This window comes from Rissa tridactyla, chromosome Z (assembly GCF_028500815.1).
Source record: "Rissa tridactyla isolate bRisTri1 chromosome Z, bRisTri1.patW.cur.20221130, whole genome shotgun sequence".
NCBI lineage: Eukaryota > Metazoa > Chordata > Aves > Charadriiformes > Laridae > Rissa > Rissa tridactyla.
Window position 1 is genome coordinate 30486176 of NC_071497.1, and position 7573 is coordinate 30493748.

Genomic DNA, 7573 nt, shown 5'->3' on the forward strand with positions numbered 1-7573 from the left:
ACTGGACATTATGCTGTAAGCCAGTAATTAAACATTTACAGAGGGAGACAAAACAATGTACCTTAGGCTGAGGTCTTTTGAAGTTGTACGTGTAGTGATATTAGAGGTAATAAACTATTCAGAAGGCGTCCAATAGTGGGCGAGTTGGAAACAACACTCGTATTTTCACAGTGACATTGTCAATAAAAGGGTCTTAGAGCCTTGCACCCTTGGACAGATGGTGGTTCCCTTGCAGCCTGTTGCCAGTATTTCTGTACCTGTGCAACTGTCTTTGCTTTTCAAACACCATGAGTCCCTTCTTACTGCGTGCGCATGAACAGGGTCACCCAAATGCTCACAACAGCCCTACAAACTAACAGGTGAAGCAGAAGCAAGTATTCTGAAAATTTGCCTGAGCAGAAGTGAGCAGTTTTTTTATTCCTGTTCCAGGGACCCTTCCCAGGAGGATCAATCAAGTGTTCATATGAACAAGGTGGATCTGGAGAATCACATCATGCAAGGTGTTGCCGAGCATTTTTAAACTTTAAGTTTACTTGGGTTATGCTGACCTGTGTTGAGCAGAATGATTCTAGTCATTTAGAGTTTGTCCCAATCTTCATATCATTTTACTTCCACATTTACAAGATATTTCTTTTTTGAAGATATGCATGTTTGTACACTCATAAATTGCTTTCAGTCTAATGATTAGGAGGTGCAATGTTATCAGAACAGCAGTTTTGCATAGCACAGAATGCTTGTTTGTCTTACTGACTGGCTGGCTGCAAGCAGGACAACGTGTACCTCAGAGAGCCTTCAAATGTACTTTAGATATAAAGTACTATAAAGGCAACAGTATACATTTCTACATATTTAACTTTGTACAATGATAAGTGAGGCCCTGTTCGTGTCTTTAGTCATTACTGGAACAAACACAATTAATAAAAAGAAAGATGAAGAGAGGCTGACATGCAAGTTATGATAGCAATTTCAGGTTTCATTCCCATCTTGGTCCAGCACAAAACCTCAGAATTACTCAGATGACTGTTCGCTACCATTTGTTTTTCTACCTTTTCATATTTAGAAAATGCTGTGTGCCTCCCCAGGGCCAAAACATTATGCAGAACCCAACTTCAAGAAGTCCCAAGGCCCCCGAAGTGGATTATTTATCTAGGCTGAAAATGTACAATTCCTAAGCCAACCTTCCTCTTGTTATGAGCCATCTGTCAAAATGTTCACAAAGGCTGGACCCCACAAAACACGTGGAGGGGCCTAAAGGAAAGAGCTCTGTGATTTTAAAGGCAGGTGGCAAGAGCTTCCAATGGATTTAGGCTGGATGTTGGCTGGACTGGATGCGGCTGACTGTGCAGCTGGGTCTCACGATAACCTAGTTCTTGGCACAGTTGAGGATTAGGACTAGGTGGGATTAGGACTAGCTTTCAGTCTAGCATATATGGCCATGTGAGATAGACCGTTATGGGTGTCACAGTTGAACTATTCACAACATGAGCCCCGGGCAGCCTTTCCTTACCATTGGCATTCTTACAACATGCCTGATAACAGTATCATGAGAGAAGACAGGTCCCTAATAGGTGAGAGACAGCAGAGGACTCATGCAGAAAACACCTGGAACTTAAGGAATACATGGGAAGAAGCTGGTGTGAGCAAGTGATAGGTAGGGGGGTTTAGCAGATCCAAACTAAGCTTCTTGAATGATTACTACCACCAGGAAAGGTTTGAAGGCTGATTATCTTGGGAAAGACACATGCCTATCAGCTGGCTGAATCAGGTTAGTAGTAAATTCCCCTCCTAAGCTTTTCTTCCAAGCTTGTGCTCACTTTATCTTCTGAAAGGCCATTCTTTGAGAACCAGCTCTCCCAAGTAGTGTGTAGGAACCTCTGCGCCCAGCGAAAGGCTGAAATGCCAGTGCCTGCAGGACTGTCTGGAGTTTGTGGTACAGGCGTAGGCTAACCTTATTCTGAAATGCAGCCTGGAACATAAAGGCATGTATTTAGAAAACAGTTTCTAAGTATCTGTGGGCAAGATTTTGAATAATAAAAGACTAAAGCAAATGCCTAACCTGCACTCAAGTAGATTAATTAGAAACATACTGTTAGTTTTCCAATTTGTGAAAAACAGGCCATAGAAGTACCTGCTTATATAGTTATCTTTCTTTTTTACAGGATGTACTGATGTACAAAACATCAGCAAAAACCTATCTATCTGGTGTCCAATGCCCTCCGTATTAATGTTTCTCTTTGGGATGTGGTCATATTTACACAATGCATATATTTAACTGTATTGATTTGGGCCCTTTTCCAAATTCTGTCAGTCAGTCATGGGAAACATAAATAAATTATTTAACTGCGTACAAATCTGAAAGTGTTTGAAGTTACACACATCTTCCAGTTATCTCTCCTCTCAATAACATTCCAGACAAAAAAAAGGACTTATACAAGTAGAAGGCAATGTGTAAATGAACCTGAAAACATAATTGCTTGTGAAATCTCATTAAAGCTGAAAAGCAGAAAGGGGAAAGCTACAGAGTAAGAGAAGCTGCATGGTGCACTGATTCTCAGATGACTGCTTTGCCTTTTCCATGGCTTCTAAACCCTACATATGTGGGAATAGATGTTCTATTTTAAAACACTAAGTAAATATTAAACTTCCACGCTTTCTGTCTTATTGTTTGCATTCTTTGACACTTGGCTGTAACTTGTTGCAAGTTTCTCAGATGAAATCACTTTTTAGCAAGATGGCAGATAGCTCCAAAGTAATACAAACAATTGGAATTTGTAAGGACGGACATTTCCTAAATGTTATAGTGCTTCTCACCAAGTGCACTTTTAGGGATCAAGTGATGGTAAGCTTTCTCCCAACTACAAGAAGAAAAACATTGCTGCACTCTTGGCATCAGCTAAGTTCAAGGAATCAGCTTTTCTCTTGCTCTTGCCTTACAAAAAGCAGGGAAACCTGCATCAAGCACATGCTTTTTGATGGCCTGAAAGGCCATACTGCAGAACTCACTGCTGAAGCTCTTCTGTATTAATTTTATCTGCCAGCCACTTTCTAAAGAGGCATGATAACTCCGTGAAGCTTTCTTTTCTCTAGGTACATATTTAGTTATGTAGCCCTCAGCTTTTGCTTTGTTGCCTGAGCAGGGTCATGAGTCAAGGTCATGAGTCAAAATCATGATCAAATAATGTTTGCTTCTTTTTTTTAATTATTCATAAGAAATTAATTCTTTAAGTTAATGATTTGCAAAAAAAGAAAATGTGTGAACTATGGAGGTAAACAAGACCAAGTATTACACCGATTTGTGGATCTCTCTGGGAATTTCATCTATGGATCCAGGACTCCCTTGAATACACACTGCATTTAAGGCACAGGATAGTGGTATTTTGTAATTATAATTGCTCTGATTTTGTGGTAGAAAGCCAATCCTAGAAACCAGAAAAAATATTCGAAACAGCAGATTGAGAATAAGTAGGATTTGTTCCTAGATTTGCTGCTGTCTTTGAGGGTAACCTCAAATAATCATTCACATCAGAGCTTTCAAAAGCATTCCCTGTTCCTGCAAAGTCAATTAAAGATATCTAGGAACTGACTTTCCTGTGATAATCGAGGCTCCTGTGCACTTCAGTAGGAGTATCAGAACTCAACATAAGAAAATTAAATGGCATGTGTCTCAGACTAAGCACTACCATTAAACAGAGCTGTCATTGAAAAATTGTTATATTCCCCTTTCTAACCCTTACTGATATAGGCAGAATTGTCCTAATATTGACCAGAAAAAAACCCAAAAATGTCAAGTCAGTTAGTGTGTTCTGAACGTGTTCTGAACATCTTCTGGACATTAATGTAATTAATGATAAATACCTTTAAGAAACAATGTTTGGCCACAATGGTTTTTTTGAGGTCACAAAAGCTATTCACTTACAGACTGATTTATTTTAATTGCTGATAATACATTATAATATGTTTGGAAATTAGGCTCACCCCCCCATAATTAACTTCAGCAAATTTGAGTTCTAAACACATGCTTCTTCACCACTAAGATACCATAGATTTAGTATCTGCAGCTTGAAAATATGGCCTCTTCTGTAAAATAGCAATCAGGTGTGCTAAATTTTGTTAAGAGATTCAATCTACAAAACAATGCCAATGAAGATTAAAGTATCTGCCTCTCTTACAAGAAATTGCCCCAAATCAGTAACAAATTTCCCTTCTGTCCATGAATGCCACTAAAATCTTCCACGGAACAAAAAAAAAATTGGCTTGCTCTTTTTATTCTCAACAGATAATTATAAACTGGATTCACATCCTATTGATTTGGGATCATCGTCAAGAGTTGTATGGCATCAGCAATTAGAAATACTCCTAAACTGTTCTCATTTGGAAATAAGAGAGAGAAGCGTCAACTAAGCTGCTATTAAAGTTTCCAAGGGTGGGAATTATCACCCCTAACTTTGTCCATCTAAATTTAAACATCAAGTTTAAATTATTTGTCTATTCTCACACTACACTAATGGAGAGAGATAAGCACCTCCAGTGGATGATTCATGGCACTTTAAGATAGAAATCTAAGATAGACGGGAAGTGCCTGTCTTTCCATTAGAGAAGTCACATAGATGCTGAATTTATACAAGACATTTAACAGGCAAAATTAGTTGAAAGAAATCCCAAGAAATGACATACTCCAGAACAGGAAAACCGTAGAAGAATTTGGCAGGGAATACAGGGAAATTACTGTCACCTGATTGAGACTACGAAAGTAAAGAAATAATTTAAACAATAAATCCTTAGACTGTCCTTGAGGAAAGGAGTAATATCAAGATTTTTTCCAGCTATCTTTACTCTGATTTTAGTTTCTAACAGTGAAGTGCTGGGAGGAACTGTATTCTTGATAATTTTGTGATGGCTTTACTGTATTTCATATATTTATTCTTCGTTTGAATTTTATGTATTTTCAGTCAGTGGCTAGAGGCAGAATGCAGTCAACTGCCATCTGCCTTGGACTTTTGGCCCACGTGGAGGAGAAGCCACAATGGCAAGGGATTCAGGCAAGGCTAAAAAATCCTGCATTGCCTGGAAGAGAAGCCAAGTCAGGTGTCAAAGGACGACAGGACTGACACCAGGGCTCAGCATTGGAACTAAAAGAAAAAGGGGATGCTTCAGTTCATTTCCTGACAGAAAGAGTCATAAAATTTATGAAGCTGATACCTCTGGCATGGAAGGGATGGGGATAACAATAAAAGCATCATATAATTTGAAAATATATTAGCTTGTCTCTCTTCTGTATATTCTCGGTTCCTAACTTCAGAGGCATTCCAAAGAGGCTTTTGGATCTAGACAGACTCACCATGACTTCTTCTGCTTGTTTCCTGCCTCTGACTTTCTCTGAGATACTGGCTTGTAATCTGCTATCCTCCTACAGTTCCTTATGGCACTGTCTTAGTGCTATCCAAAAATACATGTGTTCCATAAAGAAACTGCCTATTTGCTTGGAACAATTATCAGTATCCTGGGGCTTGCTAGATTGTACCTTCAAGTCATTAATTTCCTTCCAGAACAGTTCTTTTCCAATGTAATGATCCAGATTCAATGAGCCATTTGGACAGTTACTTTAACACAAACTGTGCCAAATTAAACAGTTCAGGTAGGACTGAATCTCTAGGTAATCTGTGGTCATTTTGTTTTTTTCTCCTGTTTATGATTTGTTACACATGGATGCTCATTTACTTAAAACACCCAATGAAATTACAAGAAAATTACTTCACAGATATACTAAGGCGTGTTTTGGAGCCAACCTATTATACAGCGGTGTTGAATTCTTGCCCTGCCTACCCAGTTTTAGCAGTACTCAGGACTGCATAGCATATTCAAAGTCACGGTCAGATTGCTTGTGCGTAACTTGCACCAGACTGGCAATTTCCTATTGACAGTGTTTTATAATGTGGAATGGTATTGATCAAAGATGCACAGAAACTTAATTTGGAGCTATAGATGAGTTTTAAGCTTTTTCATGTTCCCTACCATTTCAGACACTATTCTCCTTCAGCATTATGCATGCAGACGGGCACACTAATACCTTTATTACATAACTGTTCAGAAATGCTCCCGTTTCACAGGAAAGATGCATCTCATTCACACACCTTATGCAAACAAGATATAAATTGCTACACAAGTGAGGACATGCAACGTTATGCTTGAAAAGGCTATTCGAGTGAAGTCGTCATGGCCCTTCCCTGCGCCAGATAGTGAAACCCTCCCTCTGGCTTGTTTTCCTCTCCTTCTGGGAGTGACAAAATGCTGCTTTTCCATCACTACTGGGGATGAGCGGTGCAATGAAAAACAACACCCCCTTTCACGTTCAAGGTTGGGTTGACCCCTACCAAACGTACTTGTATGCAGCAGATTCGATGCTGACTGGACAGCTTTTAAAGAGCTAACCCAAAAGATGCGAATCGTGCAAATAAGCATATGGGTGAGCTTAAGGTCTTGTAAACCCTTATCATCACCCTCACCTTTGCCACAATCTGAATGCAGCTGTAGAAAAGCAAACTGCTCAGCAAGCGATAGGATGGTTGATGCTTGATTTTGAAGTTTAAAAAGATACGTGTTCCTCTAGCTGGAGGCTTCACACAGCTGGGGCACATAAGCAGTTTGTCTCAACTGCAGATCTGTAGTCAAATCACAGTTTTTTTACCTCAGCTGCAGTTTCTGTCCTCTCAACAACCCATTCGCAAAGCCTTTAAAAAAGTAGTGATTGAAAGACCTCTACTGACTGGTAAATTTGTGCAAAAGTTACTGAGGGGGAGGAGAGGGATGCAGATGATACGATTATGTTTTGACAAGAGACTGGACTGTGATGATTCCAGAAGTTTTTCCTTTAGTTAATACCTAAATGATAGGAATCGAAACAAAATTGTATTTCCAGATTTTCAGTCACTGAAAGACAGTAATCTTTAATTACAGTCTGATAAGCACTATTCTCCAGGAGAGCACTAGAGCACCAAAAAATTGTCTCAGCCATCAATAGACTTGTAAACTATAAATATTAGCTGAGGCTAGATTCCTGGCAATGAACACGCAAATAGAGAGAGGAGCAACCTTCTTTAGTAGTTCACTATTCTTAGTAGTTCATTATTTCTTTAAATTTTTTTTAAGTTCATTATTCTAAGGAAGTTTCTATATGCAGCGAAAGATATACTGATATTCTCTAACTTGAATTAAGTCAACTTTACATTAAATTTAAGTCAATTTTGCAATACGTTTCCTGAAAGAAAAGAGGAGGTACACTGAAGTATGAATGGAGAGCAGACATAGCAGGTAAGATGCTAAGAGCTGCTTTTTCCTATTCCTTCGCTATTCCCCCTCCCCCTGTCTAACTCTGGTACTTTTCCTGTAACGCTCCTCACTGCAGGGCAGCTCAGGAGTGTTTTGGCAGGGAACAGTCTGCTTATTCTCCCTGGAGACTCCACAGAGATCATAAATCCTTTTGGACTTCTTAACCCTTATATATAACTGACAGCTTTAATCTTCTGCATTACTAAATTTGAGCAAGAGGCAGTGCCAGCATGCGGAGAGAAGGCAC

General features: G+C 39.2%; 1 long non-coding RNA gene across 1 annotated transcript; it reads left to right on the forward strand.

Moving 5' to 3' along the window:
* The first annotated feature begins 1460 nt into the window (after positions 1 to 1460).
* LOC128902752 (uncharacterized) lies at positions 1461 to 7301 on the forward strand. The gene is made up of 3 exons (XR_008463876.1): positions 1461 to 1765; positions 4950 to 5920; positions 5954 to 7301. It is a non-coding gene; the product is annotated as an uncharacterized LOC128902752 (long non-coding RNA).
* Positions 7302 to 7573: the final 272 nt, after the last annotated feature.